The sequence below is a fragment of the Lontra canadensis genome, unplaced genomic scaffold, assembly GCF_010015895.1.
Source record: "Lontra canadensis isolate GAN:19392208 unplaced genomic scaffold, GSC_riverotter_1.0 scaffold100, whole genome shotgun sequence".
NCBI lineage: Eukaryota > Metazoa > Chordata > Mammalia > Carnivora > Mustelidae > Lontra > Lontra canadensis.
In genome coordinates this window covers 1,569,478-1,585,757 of record NW_022631094.1, presented here as the reverse complement: position 1 = coordinate 1,585,757, position 16,280 = coordinate 1,569,478, and positions in this window count along the sequence as shown.

Sequence of the window (16,280 nt, the reverse complement as noted above, 5' to 3'; positions counted from 1 at the left end):
AAGCTTTATAAAGGTTCTTCCCATCCCCATTAACATGCACAAAGTCTAACTACAAATTCACTTGGCTAATGTAACCTAATTCCTACTGAGGACTGAGGTTTTTAATTATAGTTTTTATTCTTTTGCTAAGAAAACTAAGAGAAATTTAAAGCCAAAGAGAGTGAAAGACTAAGGGAATGCAAAACCTTTGTATCCCATGCTTGGATTCAGCACAGAATCCAAAAAACTCCTTGTGATGTCTTTCGTGAGTGAGCTAGGGAAACATATACTAGGTGACTATGTCCACAAGCAGGTTTATATCTGGCCTATATTTGGCTTTTAGATCCCTGTGCCCAAAGGTGGATCGCTGTTGGTTGCTATTTGCGTTTCTCATTTTTATTGACAAGTTGGATCAGAAAACCAAAGCTTTTTTTTTTTTTTAATCACTTTACCGATGACAGCTGGGGGTTGTGGGAGCAGATCACTGACTGATAGCCTGAATAGAAGAGTCAGGATTCACAGGGATCTTGACCATAACAACAAAAGAAGTTTAATTGAGATGACTATTATGTATTATTTATATAAGTTATATATTTGCATGTTCAGATTGAAGCAGACCTGGCATGATAGGAATTCATGAGAAGAATCCGGAGGGGTTTTTAGTTACCATGATATATTTATATATAATTACCCCAAATATAATTACCCCAAATAACAACACGATCTTAGAATGCACTGAGAGAAATAAAGCAAATACATCTACGGAAGTGGTGGCAGTTTGCCACAGTCAGCTCTGGGCAGACTGATTCTGAAGGATTGCTCCTGGTATTTTGGCTTCATATTTCATTGATCAGGTGCAGGGAGAGGGGACTCAAAGTGAGGATGACTCTGGAAACGCCATCATTTTGAGTTCGTTGAGGAAACTCTGAGTTTTGAGTCTGAAACAAGAAGGCTTAGTGGCTGCTTGCTCACCTCACTGTGCTCTAACATTAGAAGGGCCATTACGGGGAAAGGGTCATAGATTTATTCCATGGTACTCAAGGAAAGGCAAGATTAGGATGAATGAATGAATGGGAGTAACAGGAAAGGCTTCACCTCTATACAGGAAAGGATTTTCCAAAATTAATGTCATATAGTAACTAGCTTTCTGTCCCTGGAAGTATTTTCCTAGGGATATTGTACAGGAAGTTTTCGGAATCCAGGGAGATATGGTGTTTGAACAAAATGGAGGATTCCGTGATGGTGGAAATTTCAAGCACCGTGGCAGGCTGTGATGCTCATCAAATTAGACCATGAAGGCCGCCGTCTCCTGCCCCTCTAGTAACAAAAGAATGGCTCTGGTCCCAGAATTGAATTACTCCCCCCCCCCAACATTTTGAAGGTTTGTAATAAATCAATAGCTTTGTTGCACCCGGACTGAGGTTCTGGCTTTTCACATTGGCAGAGGCAATCTCTCATTTGACTGTAATGCAATTCGAATAAAATTAACTCACTTTCCATATGGTCAGGTGTGCAGAAAGTCCACATCCTTATTCATTTTTCCTGGATTGTGATCCTTTGTATGTTTCAAACATCTGCACCGCTCAAGGTCTCCTATTTATAGCTGATGAGATGCCGCGATGGCCCAGAGGCTGACTTCTTCTACTCATTCCTCCATAAAACTCACAGTGGCTATAAAAACGGGCCGTTTTCTAGAAATTGTACCTCTATTATTTTTCATATACACAATGTGGCACCTGCAAAGATGTATCCGTGCTGACCTTGTAAACATGTGACTTGGCTTTCCTTTTCACCGCAGAGAGCACATTTGATGAAAATCAGATGGAGCTTGAGGTCATAAGTGGTAGTTTGCCAAAGGAGTGGTACTTAAGGGATGGGAGAATAACAATCATAGATGCACATGTCCTCAGGCTAAGACACTAATTACTGTGAAATGGACACTTTCTGAGGCAGCAGGAGACTGTATACGTTTGCATGAACTTGAGAAAGCTCTTGGGTATTTCTGGGCCCATGGAGTTGCCTAAAAAATTCCTTAGTACTCACGACGCTGACTTTCCTGAGAACACAACTCCCTTTCCCTAATTGTGTATATATATATGTGTCACTGTAGCTCTGGGTAGCACGTGCTACGGCAAATTTGCAGAGGTTATCAGGACAGTCAGTCCATTATGCTCATGCTCTTGCTTCTTCTGTTCCCAAACTAAGGTGAAGTCAGAAGCCTGTGGTCTTCATTACTTGATATCAAAACATCAAAGCCAGGTGTATAATGCTTGGAAACATGACAAATTACACTTGTATTGGCTTTCACCTCCAAATGTTTTTCATGTAAAATGGATTCTCCCTTTTCAAAAAAGCTTGATTGATTGATTGGTTTCTTTATTTATTTTTAGAGAGTGATGGAGAGAACATGAGTGAGTGTGGGATGGCCAGAGGCAGACAGAATCCTCAAGCAGATTCTCCCTGCTAAGCAGGACCCAGAGATCATGACCTGAGCTGAAATCAAGAGTCAGACATTTAACCTACTGAGCCACCCAGGCGGCCCAGGTTCTCCATGTTTTAGAACTCCTACTAGAAAAGAAACAATCTCAGAGATGCTGCACAGAGAGTTTGACCTAATCAATGAGTTTCAGATAAGTACTAATAGGGAAATAGCTTCAGTCTTTTCAAAAGGTAGATCAAGAATTTAGACCATGACCTGAGGGACACTCCTGCCTTGCCTTTTTTTTTCACCCTTCGAGTAAGGAAGAGAGAACAATTCACAGTAGGCTTTGCCTTTGGAAGTTGTCTTCTGACGTAGCATTGTGGAAACATCCAGGTCTCTGAGTGCAGACCCCAGTGTGTGTGGCTGTGAAGCCAGACGTGTGTATAGGTGGACGGGGCCCCTCTCCTGGCAGTTGCAAGTGAACAGATACAAGGCTTTTTGGCTCCTATATTATACAGAGTCTGAAGTTAGAACTAAAAATGGACTTTAGAAATAACCTTCCTGCATCTTAGAATCTGCTTGGGAAGCTTTGGGGGAGGGGGAAAAAAACAAAAACCACAAACAAAGCCAAATGTCTGGGCTGTAAGTCAGACCACCTGCATAAGAATTTCTGGGGGGAGGGCCTAGGCATATGTATTTTCGCAGTTACCCGAAGAACCACTGATCCTGGGCCAATCCTTTTACCTTACATATTGTGCTCACATTGTTAGCTAGGGCCAGAACTAGAGGAAGACTCTTCAAGTGTGTTCCTTTTAAATACGAATAAGCTAGAAGCTGGGAAACAAAGTTAGATTGTAGTGTCTTCAGCCTTTCCGTTTTTCCAGATTTACTTCTTTGGTTATGTCCTCATCCCCACCCAATTCTCCTGGGCTTCGGTGCCCTCAAATGTTTCCCCTTCCTGTCATCTTCCAGGGCTTAGGAAAAACCCATTCACAGCCATCGGGCTTAGTGTGTGTTTACTACCAATAACTCCCAGTATTTCTCTTCCCTGGAAATAGGCACTTGAACACATCACAAAGCCTTTGGAGTCACTTCAGCCTTCTGGGATTTCAGTTTGGTCACGCGTAAATAGAGTTTGGGGTTCGAGAATACAGTTCTCGCCGTGGAATTTTAGGTATTAGCAAACGGATAGAAAAGAAATCTACGTTGAGGAGGAGACCTTTCGTAATTGTTGAAATCACACAGGGCCCATGTTGCTCATTTTCCCATGGACTGGCCATGCCATGTTGTCAGTCCACAACGTGAATTCAGTGCTTGTTCTGAGCCATAGAGGAAGCCATGTTCATTCAAGCCCGGTCCCCAAGGACCCGTACCATCTCTCATGCTCTTTCACCAAAAGGCGCTCTTCCATACTTCTTCAGGAAATCTGGGAGTTAGCTGTGAGCCCCCTGAATGAGAAGGATGGGCTATCATTTTTTTTCCCCTAAGGGGAAAAATAAGAAAAATGGTAACGGTTGGATTAAAGAAAGAGAAAGAAAAATTTTTAAATATGTGTAAAATTATCTATGAATGGTGAACTGGCAGATGCTTTCAGTGTTCTTTTTTTTAACTCAATGAATTGCTTTTTAAAAAACAGCTTTGTACAGAAATACTCCCTGTCGCATAGCCAGGGAGCCTCAGGAGAGGCGGGCACAACAGGCAGCTTAACTCAGCAGAAGTAACTTCTGTTCACAGATGACAAGAGGTGTGGAAAAACATTGAGTCCCCTTCGTGCTTCACTGTATCTTATACAAAATATTACTTTTTTAAAAAGATTTTTATTTATTTATTAGACAGACAGAGACCACAAGTAGGCAGAGAGGCAGGCAGAGAGAGAACGAGGGAGAAGCAGGCTCCCTGCTGAGCAGAGATCCTAATGCAGGGCTCGATCCCAGAACCCCAGGATCATGACCTGAGCTGAAGGCAGAGGCTTTAACCCACTGAGCCACCCAGGAACCCCTAAATTCAATTACTTTTGAAAAGGAATGGACAGGGTTTGCACCAATGGGAAATGGTTGCAAATTGCAACAGGGCTCGGCAAGATAACAATTCTCCTCCCTCACTGACTAAGGCCAGAGGTAAGATTGCTTCATATTAACATGTGCGCTGAAAAGAAATGTTTCTAATTATAGTTTCAGAACTTGAAATTTTCTACAAGTGTGCATTATTTTATGATTAGAAAACATAAATCAGTATTTTAAAAGAGGAGGCGCAGTACTGGAGGCCTACGGGTTTCAGAGATCAGAGATCCTGGCTGTTGGGTGGGCCAGCCCTCAGCCCTCTTTTAGATGCTGACAGGTTACCAGCAGGTCTGTACTCCTTTGACTTGAACTTGCCTGTTGAAAGTACAGCTGCTCATGGAGAGGAAAGATGTCAAGCCTCACTCAACATTCACACCTCAGTATGGCGTTTGTCAGATTCTACCTTGGGAGCAGTCTTGGTAACTGGGAGGTGACAGTAGAAAGAACCCGGGTGCTGGGATGGGAGGTGAGGGCCAGGACTCAATAGGGGCTCTCAGGGCTGCTGGGTTGCTGTTGTTTTCTGGTCCTCTGTGAAATGTGAGAATGTTCTACAGGCTTTGGAAATACACCTGCTCATGGTGTGTGAGTGAGGATTGACTCAGAGCAGCCCACTTTCCCCAAGAAGATGGAGGGAGACTGCTGATTTCCAGATGACACAAATCAGGGGAATGACAAGGAAAACCTCCTCATGCTCTCTCTGCGTGTGAACATCAAGTGATTTATCTGTAGAAATAACTAAGAAAAAGAAGCACGGGACACATGGCAAGTGACTGTGTGCTGAGGGTCATCTGTGCACAACAAATCCATTCAATAAATATTTATTGAAATTGCATTTGAGATGTATGCATGAACCAAACAACCAATCCCTTCCTCAAGGAGTTATGGTTTAGTGCAGGGAGGTGGGGGACAAACATCAAACATAACAAATAAGGACATGATACAGGATGTTAGAAGGTGCTGAATGCATATAGCAAGCCTGGGGTACGGGGAGAGCAGAACCATGGGGTCTCTGGGGGAGAAGTGGGCTCCCTGTGCATTCCTCCCAGGTTTGGAGGGGAGTGGGGGGCAGCCAGAGAAGGACTGGTTGGTCTTAGGAGGAGGGCAAATTCCTCAAAGGTGGGGGGGGGGACAGGGGAGTTAGTAGCAGAGGGATGCAGATGTCCGGGTCAGGAGTTTCATTCTTGTGAGCTGGCGAGTAGGGGAGAGAGACTCACCCCGTTCTTGGGCTGGATGACCTAATAAGGCTTCTTCCATCTTGCCTGTTTGAGTCTGGCCTGAGAGAGGACTCCCTGTTCTCCCTGGCAGGCACTGCAAAGGCCACAGTGTTTAGGATTTCTGAGCACCACTGAGTGTTCCAGCCAAACATTCCCCATGTGACTTTCCTTAGGGGTGCAAAGGGGGGAGGGGGAGGGTGCAAGAGTGGAGGAGGGTGTGAGAAAGAGGGGAAGGGTACACAGAAGGAGAGTGAGGTATGGGAAGAGGGCAGGGTGCAGGGAGGGAGGGGGGTACAGGAGGCAGGGGAGGTGCAGAGAGGAAGGAGGAGGGTACAGGGAGGAAGGGGAGGGTGCAGGAAGGGAGGTGAGGGTAGAGGGAGGGTGCAGGAGGCAGGGGAGGTGCAGAGAGGAAGGAGGAGGGTTCAGGGAAGTTGGGGAAGGGTGCAGGAAGGGAGAGGAGATTGGGGGTGGGGTACAGGGAAGAAAGGGGAGGATGCAGGAAGGGAGCATCCCATTTCAGTCTCTGGCACCAGGCTATCAGCTGAGACAAGGCAGACAGGAGAGAAGCCTAAGGAAAAATGTAGGGCTCCAGTTGTACATGGACAGCTTTTCTCAAGGAGTTTAAGCTAAGGAGAAAGGTAATTGAGAAGGTGAGCAAAAGAAAGACCTATTGAAGCAAGTCTATCTGGGGGTTGGAGGCATTTCTGTAGTGTTTTTGTGTTAGTCACAGCATTTCTTCTCAAGGGGAGTGCACTTGGCCCTGACTTCGGGCCAGGGCTCATCGGGTTACACTTCTTTCCCTGCCTTGTAGGAGATAGTATGGGGAGGGACTCCTCCACCTCAGGGAGAAGTAATTCCGTCTGTTAGGCTCTTAGCATCTGTGAGCTGGAGGAATCTTTAAGACCAAAGTCACATGGTGCGTTTATAGGGAGGACGACCCTGTGCCTGGGTGGCGGCACTGGGTTAGCCCAGAAGGGGTTCCCTACAAGAACCTATTCCCTAAGTGACTCCCAGGGTCTCATTCCTGATAAATAAAAGAGGGAGACCGAGGCCTTGTTCATGTTTGTCTATTCTTTGCCATTAAAGAGTACATTTTGAGGACTGAAGTTTCCTTGAGACACGGGAGGTTAAGGCCAGTGAGCGCTTTGTTGCCTTTCAGATATCTAAAGTAGGACGGAATTGGGGGCACTCTGTCTTAAGATTCTACATCCAAGCAGCCTTTATCATCTTCCATAAGTAACACCCTTAACCTAAGAAGGGACTTTGGGACAAGGCGAAGCCCCCCACTCCACGCACTTGTCCAGCCGGGACAGCTGTTCTTCCCCGTACGAGGGCTAGAAAGTAAATCTGCGCAGGTGCTGGGCTGTAGCGGGTTTGCGCAGGCGCTGCACGGTGTCTTGGATTTGCGCAGGCGCCTGCCCACCCCTGAGCCGGAGCAGTGCCCTCCTTACCTCGCTGTGAGGCGTTAAGCGAGTCCCTTCAGTTGCCAGCCCATCTGTTTCCCGTCACTGCAGGGAGGGGTGAAGTTAGACTGGTGTTTCTGGAACCGTCATGGTTGCCAGAAGGAAGGTAAGAGAAGGCTTAGGGATGGGGACCCTGTGGCCTGCTGACTCCATCCATAGTGCTGCCAGCTTTCTCAAGTAATACGCTATAACATGTGATGTAGCATATGATATGATCGGTAATATGCGGTTCTAAACTTGAGGGTAAGCTTATATTTCAAAGAAGGATTCCCTTGCCTAATATGTTTGAAAACCCCTGCGCCAGGTGACTTCTGAGCCCTTTTTACCACCAGGATCCGTGATTATGTTACTCATTAAACAGCCCTGAGCAGTACCAGAGAAGACTCTGGCAGTGTTAACTTCGCTTATTTAGAAGCCCGAAAAAAAAAAAAAAAATGCCAAGAATTCACAGTCAGAAAAACACCCTTTGGCTCCGTATTTATCTAGAGAGCAAAACAAACTCACTTGACGGATTGTGTGGTTCTAGTGAAATGCCAGTGTGGGAGAAACCCTCTTACTGCTCCGGGTCCAGATACTAGTTCAAGCCAATTCTACCTTCACTGTCACTGGGACAAATCTAAGATGAGACCAGAGCCGTCCTGGGGCAGTGGGCAGAGCCGTAAGAGTCCAGCCAGACCATGTCCATCTCAGGCCAACAGCTCTCTGGAGCAAATAAATATGTCATCTTCCTCCCCTAACCTTCTCCCTGTGAATGAGGGCTGAGACGGAGGACGGGGCTCATTCACCAATCATATCATAGGGAGAAGTACATCATTAAGGGAATTTACTGTTAGGCCTTAGTAAGGATCAATCTGAATTTCAATCTGTAAGGCCAACATGTGGGAGCAAATTGCTTGGCCAACTCAGCATTTGCATCTTAGGATGGTTTTATGGTTCTTTACTTCACTCAACAAATATTTATTAAAAGTCTCCCATGTGTTCAGCAATGTCCTAGATGCTTGGGAAGCTTAAGCAAAACAGACTACAAATTTTGGGTTCCTGGAGCTTATATTCTGTTGTGTCATTCACTCATCAGTTGCTGGGCTCTCCAGAGGGGTTGTGTTACTTGAGTGTCTGAAAGGGAAGTGAAGTGGGCAGGTTATAGCAGGGGTGTGAGAGTAGTAATGGTACTTCCTCCCAGGACTGTGGAAAGATTAGGTAACCCACTGCAAATGCTTGTGGGGTTCCTGGTGCACAGTAAGTGCTCAGTTAGGTGGGTGATCCCACTCCTGTCCTTTCTCTGCCTGTGTTCCGTGGGGTTCTTCAGCACATTAGGTGCTGTTGGCCCTCTGTTTGGTTGCCATGGGTGCTGTGTCTGGGGAGAGCTTTAGAAAGATGTGGTGTGTCAGGTGTTGGTTTTTCCTCTGCCTGATGATTGATCAGATGAGCAGGTGCTGTTGTCTGGGAAAGGAAAGGCCGCTGTCCCCAGATCAGAGGCTGCGCTGTCTTCCCTTGGGCAGATGGCCTGTGGGTTGCCTTCACCTTCAGCCTGTCTTCCACTCAAGGCACTTTGCTTTTTGGACTTGGCAGGATGCCGTTCTGGTTGAGAAGACTGACATTCCTCCTCCCAGTCTCCCCTGCGTCAGGATCTCTGTGGCCTGAATGCTGTGCCCGGGGTACAGTCTTACCTTGAATGGGCTGTGTGATCTGAAGCCAGTCACTTCACCTCTCTGGTCTCAGTGTCTTCAGCATATGAGACAGTAATGCTCCCTGCAGAGGAACTCCAGGAGGGTCAGGTGAGATAAGAAGGTGAGGGACTATAGGACATGAGCAGGGTCCTAGTTTCCCTCACCCAGCCATATTGTGAGGCCTTATTCTGCCCACAGCTTTGCCCACTCTTGATTTTTTCAGTTTCATCTTCTTGTCTTCAGTGTGATCTCCCAACACATTTGGCCCCCTCTGTGACCACAAAGCAAGGTAGGACCTAGGCCGTGGAGGTAGCATCCACATCTGTTGGACTGAGGGCTTCTCCAAGCAGGGTTGCCTTTATTCCTGTGTGACCTCCCCTTCCTCTTCCACTGAGCCTGGCACATAAGCTCAGCACGTGTCCTCTCCCATGTGGTGAATACATCCATGAGTGAGGAGCTGGCTCCTCTCTCCTGAAAACCTGTTTATTTTGTGTCATGTAAGACCATTGTGTCTGAAACTGTTTGGTCAGAAATCTAAATTTAGACTTTCCTTCTGCTGGGAGCCAGGGGATGGATTTGAAATGTATTCCTCAAGGCATGACTGACTTTCTTGGGCTGTCAGAGGCACAGCCAAGTAGCCAAGTCTGGCAGCTTTCAGTCAGCATCTTGGAGAAGGTTCTGGTTGAGTATGGATTTCTTGTGCCACTACCCAGGTTGTCAGGAAGGTCAAGCACCCCAGTGATCTCATAGGTGGGCCTGGAATCCACCCCACCACCTCCAGTGCGTGCTCCCCAGATCCCCTTCCCTGGCCTCTCCTGGCTATCAGGGGCTCCTAGATGCTCTTTGCAAGGGCAACTGATGACATTCACAGTGCCTCAAATGGGCTTTGTTTATCTGGGAACTAAACATTGCATGGGGTTCCTCTGACAGCACCTGCCAGGTGAGCTGGGTTACAGAAGCCAATGGCAAAAAAAAAAGGCTATCTAAGGATAATGTTTCCAAAGTTCCCACTTTCACCTGATGACTTGAATGATAAAATGAAGACATTAATACCTAATGTAGGAAATAGCCTGCCTAAGGATCAAGTTAATTACTTTAATCCTCCATTCCCTGTTTTTAGTGGGAATCTGGTTATAATCAATCATGTAATAAGAGTCACCAGAGTAATCCGGGCAGGAGAGTAAAATGATACATACAGGGATAGATACTGACGGAAGTCTGGTGAGAAGAGAGCATTCATAAGTACCACTGGATTTAGTGAGACTGAGTCTCTGGTTTTTTCACTGACCCACGGTATGTTGTTGTTTGAAGCCAAAATATCTCTTCTGTGGTGATAGAGCTGAAGGATAGATAAGATACATTTGCAGAATGGGACACTCAGGCTGTGGTGCTGGTCAGATAAGATCAAGACTCTCCATAAACCTTGCCTTAAAGGCCTTGGGAGGTGCTCTTTTCTTAAATCTTGGCTGGTCCTATAATTTGCTTTAACCAATAAACTGATGGAATTTACATTATACTAGTTTTTGGCTTTAGCCTTTAGGCTAACTTGCAGTTTCTGCTTTACCCTTTTAGATGTCCTGCACCTCTGTGTAAGAGATCAAGCTACTTTGACAGGGACCACTGGAGGAACATATGGAAAGGTAATGTGGAGAGGGAGACCCTGACACTAGATATGGAGAGAGAAGTCCAGCCACTAGCAGACCAGCTGAGAGGGCCCATCCGAGTGACCCCCAGAAATACTAACGGAAGAACCACCACTTGGCTGTCAAGAATTCTGAGAAAAAGTAAGCTAGTTGTTGTTTTAAGTCACTAAATTTTAAAGTAGTTTGTTATGCAGGAATAATTACCAGAGCAATCCAGTTCTTAGGACAAATACTGTAACTTCATCTCTACTGGGGACACTTGCGCATATCACCATCTGTATATGTCAGGGTTCTCCAAGGAAGCAGAACCAATAGGATGTGTCTATGTATAGGAAGAGATTTAGTTTAAGGAACTGGCTCACACGACTATGGAGATTTGACGAGTCCAAATCTGATGAGTAAGGCTGGAGACTAAGCAAGTTGTAGTTGAGTCCAGTGGCATCTGCTGAAAACCAGGAAGAGTGAAAACTGTTCTGGAGAGTTCTCTCTTATTCCTGGGATGTGACCCTTTTGCCCTTTTCAGGCCTTCAGTTGATTGGATGAGACCCAACCAAACATGGAGGGCAACTGGTTTACTCAAAGTCCACCAATTTAAATGTAAATCTCATCCAAAACACCCTCATAGAAACATCCAGGATAACATTTGGGAGATATCTGTCTATTATCTATTTTTCTGTCTATCTATATATCTATATATAGACATCTGAAAATAGCCATCAAGTCATCTTTTTTGGCCCAAAAAAACCTAGTTTGATTTCTTTCTTTTTTATCTTTTCTTTCATGTCTTTACTGGATTAATTTTTTTTACCCGTTTTTGTTCTTTCATCCTATTACCTCTTAGAGGCAAGTTTAACAAGATGTTTGTTCTTTTTTTTTTAACTTTTTAAAAAAATACTCATTTATTTATTTGTCAGACATCACAAGTAGGCAGAGAGGCAGGCAGAGGGAGAGAGAGGAGGAAGCAGGCTCCCTGCTGAGCAGAGAGCCCAACACGGGGCTCAGTCCCAGGACCCTGGGATCATAATCTGATCCCAGGGCAGAGGCTTTAACCCACTGAGCCACCCAGGTGCCCCAAGATGTTTGTTCTTATGGGCAAACGGCACATTAATCATAAACATTCTTTTTTTTTTTTTTTTAAGATTTTATTTATTTACTTGACAGAGAGAGAGATCACAAGTAGGTAGAGGCAGGCAGAGAGAGGGGGGAAGCAGGCGTTCTCCTGAGCAGAGAGCCCGATGTGGGGCTCAATCCTGAGCTGAAGGCAGAGGCTTAACCCCCTGAGCCACCCAGGCGCCCCTAATCACAAACATTCTTAAACACATTCTTAAACACGGAGGACCTGGGGCTTCATCATTACTATGCCACAGATCAGAGAAAATTAATTCTGAAAGGATCCCAGGTCACTAGATTAATTATTTTTATTTCAGCACTAAATGCTTTTGTGATTTACTACATAACTGTGTGATTTTCAAGTAAATGTCCTTTCAAAATTGTAAAAAGAATTTATGAATACCTAGAGGACTAAACATTCCTAGAAATGAACGTCAGCTGCTTTGGTTGCAAGGACAGTGATGGAACAGTAGGGTGTTCCCTCTTTGACAGCCAGTCCATCTCTTCTTGCTGGTGGAGCCACATTTGGTTTGGGGGCTTGGCCCCATTCCTGCTCAGGGTGGGCCTTGGTTAATCTAATGCCAGTCAGAATAATCTTTCCTGTTGGTTCAGGGGAAGACATGTGGCTTGAATTATTCCAATCAGACTGAAACTCCCAAGTCTCTACTAGTGCTTAGAGGAAGAAAAAGTTTCTCTTCTGTGTGTTGTGGTAGGAACATTGATACGAAGCCTAGAATAACTGTAGCCATTGGCTACCAAAAAGAAAGCCAGCCTAAGGTCTAAGCCAACGTGCACAAAAGAAGAGAAGAGAGGAATTGGAGAAAAATGGAACCAGAGCCCTGATCAGTCTGAGTTTAAAATGCATTATACATCTGGATTTCTGTTTGTGAGACCTACTAAATTCCTTTTAATTTCTAGGCCATTTTTAGTTAGAATTTCTATTATTTCCAACCTAAAGCATCCTGATTTGTACATAATATGCCTTATCTACCCTTCAAGAAGAGTTAAACTGTCAGTGTTCTACCTTCGTCTCCTCATGGGTAAAGGGGCTCTTGCAATAAGGCCATTTTGCTCTCTAAATATTTCGAGATTTTTATCATTCACCAAAAGTCTCTCTGGAGCTAGAGCTTTTGTTGCTATCAGGCTGAGGGCCACACCTTTGAGAAATTTCCGAGGAAGCAGAAAAAACAGATCACAGTTACAAAACAGATTTGGGGCAGGGCAGGCCAGGGCCTGGCCCACAGGGCAAAAGACTATTTAAACAAGTATCTGGGAACCTGTAGAACTGTAATGTCTGCTTCCTGAGCCTCATAGGAGGAATGGCTATCTTGCCATGGTCAAGTTTCTGTCCCTTGCTGTGTATGTGGAAAGACTCAGGCCACAGTAATTATGACATGTGGTTAAATATTTAGAAATTATATATATTGGGCATCAGGGGAGATTTAGGAAACCTCTGAAGTTATGTTTTTCTTCTGAGTTCCCTGGCCCTACTTTTCTTCTTTTATTTCATTCCCTAGCTTTCAACCAGGTAGTCAATCTTCACTGCCTTTCAAGAACTTTCTTTTGGAAAATACTGACCATCAGCCACATACCCTTCAGTATAAATAATGCAGGATACTAGAATCTCAGTTAGAAAATTCTTACATTTTAACTACTCTGTAGCGACCTGAATCGTGGCTCCACAAAATATATATCTACCTGGAATTTTGACTGTGACCTTATTTGGGAAAAGGATTTTTGCAGGTGTAATTAAGGATCTTGAAGTGAGATCATCCTGAATGATCTGGATGGTCCCTAAGTCCATGGATAGGTATCCTCATAGGAAGAGGAGAAGACGCAGGCAAGAGCAGGGGAAAAAATGGGAGGCCACGTGGTGATGTAGGCAGAGATTGGAGCTGCAAGCCTCAGCCCACCAAGGACCGCTGGCAGCCACTAGGGGCTGGGAAAGAGGCACAGGGCCGATTCTCCCTCTGAGCCTCTGGGAGGTTCTTTTGGCCCTGCTCACACCTGGCCGGTAAGGGAATCAGTCTCTGTTGTTTTAAGCCCTCCAGGTTGTGGTAATTTGTTATGACAATCCTGGAAAACTAACACATACTCTGTCTTCCAGTTTATCCTTGGATTCCTTGTGTAAAGTCTCCTCAGTGACTGTCCACTCTGCTTGACTATATCTGGTGGTTGGAAACTCAACTTCTCCCATATTCAGATGGCTCGGGTGTGTTGCTACCTTCTACAGGCAGCACCATTTGCTCCCACTGGCTTGCTGTCAGTCCTTGAAAAGGTCCAGCGTTTCCCCTGAAAGCCTTAAAGCCTTCGCCTTTAGTGTTTCATCTGCTCTTTGCCAGGTCATTCAAGTTTCAGCTTAAATATTGGCCCCCAGGAGACAACGCCTGAGCACACACACCTGCCTCAGTTAGGTGGGCCCGAATCTCCCCCAGGGGCCTGTTTATGTTCCTCATATACCCTGAAATTCGTGTCTCTGCTCAGTCCAGTCACTGGTTTGTACGAGCAGTGTCTGCCCCATTAACGGGAGCCCTGCCGGTCAGGGGCCTGTTTCCTTCCTCATTGTATTGCTTAGAACAGATATTGTATTGTGTAGAAGGAAATGCAAAATTTCACTTATTGTGAGATGCACCTTTTCATGAAGATGAGATACATTTGATGTAGTGTTAGATTTGGTGACATTAACACAAATGAACCTTTCTCAGTTATTTCCTGCTTTCCTCCATGCTCTTTCAAACTGTTCTCTTCCCTCGTTGCCTCAAGGGAGAAGCCTGCCTGGGGGTAAAGCAAGGAAAAAAAAATACCAAAAGCCTTTGGATTCTGTGTTTCCTCAAAGCAGAATCATTAAAGAGATTATGCCAGGTGCCCAAGAGGCAAAAACATCTCTCTGTGAAGTGGCTCAAGGCAAGAGCCAGAGAAGCAGTTATAAAGGTAAAAACCAGGATGACAGGCATGCAGAGGAGCAGGAAGTCTCTGAGCAAGGGTCTTGTGCCTCTGGTGGAAGGTCCTATGTGCCACATACTCTTTTAAGAGTGTGGTGGTGGGATAAGAACAGAGATCCAGATGGAAGCTGTGACTACTTGCCCTGGTTCTGCAGTTAGCAGCCTGGGGTCCCAGCAAGGATGCAGGGAGTATGGACCTAAGAGTTTCTGCTTGTAGCCACTGTGCCAGTGCGGCCTCTCAGCAATTTCAGAATGTTTTGGTGGACCTAAGATTGGAAGACCTGTGGTCCGCTTTGCAAGGTGGAGTCCTGGGGAGCAGCAACACCACACGCACTATACACACATTTGTGACATTTCTAGGCAAGCAGGGCAAGAGATAGGCTTGCAGAGTTTGGTGTGGTCTCCCCGTGTCCACCATGGCACAAAAGCAGAAGAGAGACCTGTGACTCCTTCTTTTAACATGGCTTAGGTGTGGTGCAAAAGGCCAAGGAAGTCACATGGGCTGCAGCAAGGGCCAGTGCTGCAGCCACATGGCTCATGGCCAAGGCTGAGAATGGGAAGATCTTTGCATGGATGCATGGAGTTGGCATTGAGGACTAGACATCGCCTCGGTGCCTTGTTCTACTAGAACTCAGACACAATTTCAGGGAATATGGGAAAACCTCAAATTAAATATTCCGTTCTCTACAAAACTGGCCTTTTAAATAGAAATTCATTTGGGTAATTGAGAAGCTATCTTTTTTGTATATCTGAGAGTTCAAGCTCTCTATAGATAGGCCTTTCAATGAAACTTTATTAAACAAATGATTGACACAAATATATTGAGTAGAAATCTGCTTCCTATAACATGTACACATTTATTCTGGTTCCATTCCTCAGGCCACACAGAACTAGTTGAATCCCTTTTCTACCAGAGAACTCTCGTTTGCCAAACCAGTCTTTGATGCCCCATCAGAGGGCCCCATGTCTGTCATACATTTTTAAGGTCAATATTATTAAGATATAATTTATATACAATAATATGTACCCATTTTAAGCATACAGTTCAATGAAGTTTGACACGCGCACACCTGTGTAATTGCTAGCACAAGGAAAATGTAGCACATTGCCATCACACCCCATATTCCCACAAGGCCCGTTGCAGTCACCTTCTCCCCCCCACCCCAGTATTGGCCTGAGGCAACCACTTTTCTGCTTTCTGTCACTCTAGATTAGTTTGGCTGTCCAAGAATTTCATATAAATGGAATCATATGTCTTATTTTAAGTTACTGTAAAATAAATGGAAAAGCAAGAGAAACGCCATCAAAGAGAATGGGTATCACTGAAATGAACCTGCTTGGCCGCCTTGCCTGGCACTGCCTGAATTGGAGACAGCCGTCTTGTGGATCTGCCATCAATCATGTCCTTCCTCACCTTACATTCTCCCTGCCCTCCCTTCTGTTGGTATTCGCTCCGTATTCACTACCATTCCCTTTCCTCACTCTTGGAGCTCTGTTGGACCACATTTGCCAACTGGGAAAGTAAACAACAAATGAAACCCCTGGAAAAGCATCTTTGCTGAAGAGGTTGCTAATCTTTGGGGAGAAGCAGACAGGAAGTACATCCACCCGGCTCTTACTGACATCCCAGATAATGTAAACTCCCCATTTCCTCTACAGCTGGCTCAGGAATTGGCCTCTCTGACACAATGAGGAAAGCTTCAGTTTCTCATTATTTAACAGTTGGACACCCCTTTGCTCTCCTGGCTCCTAGTACTATCTTTCCTTCCCTTGTCAAGAG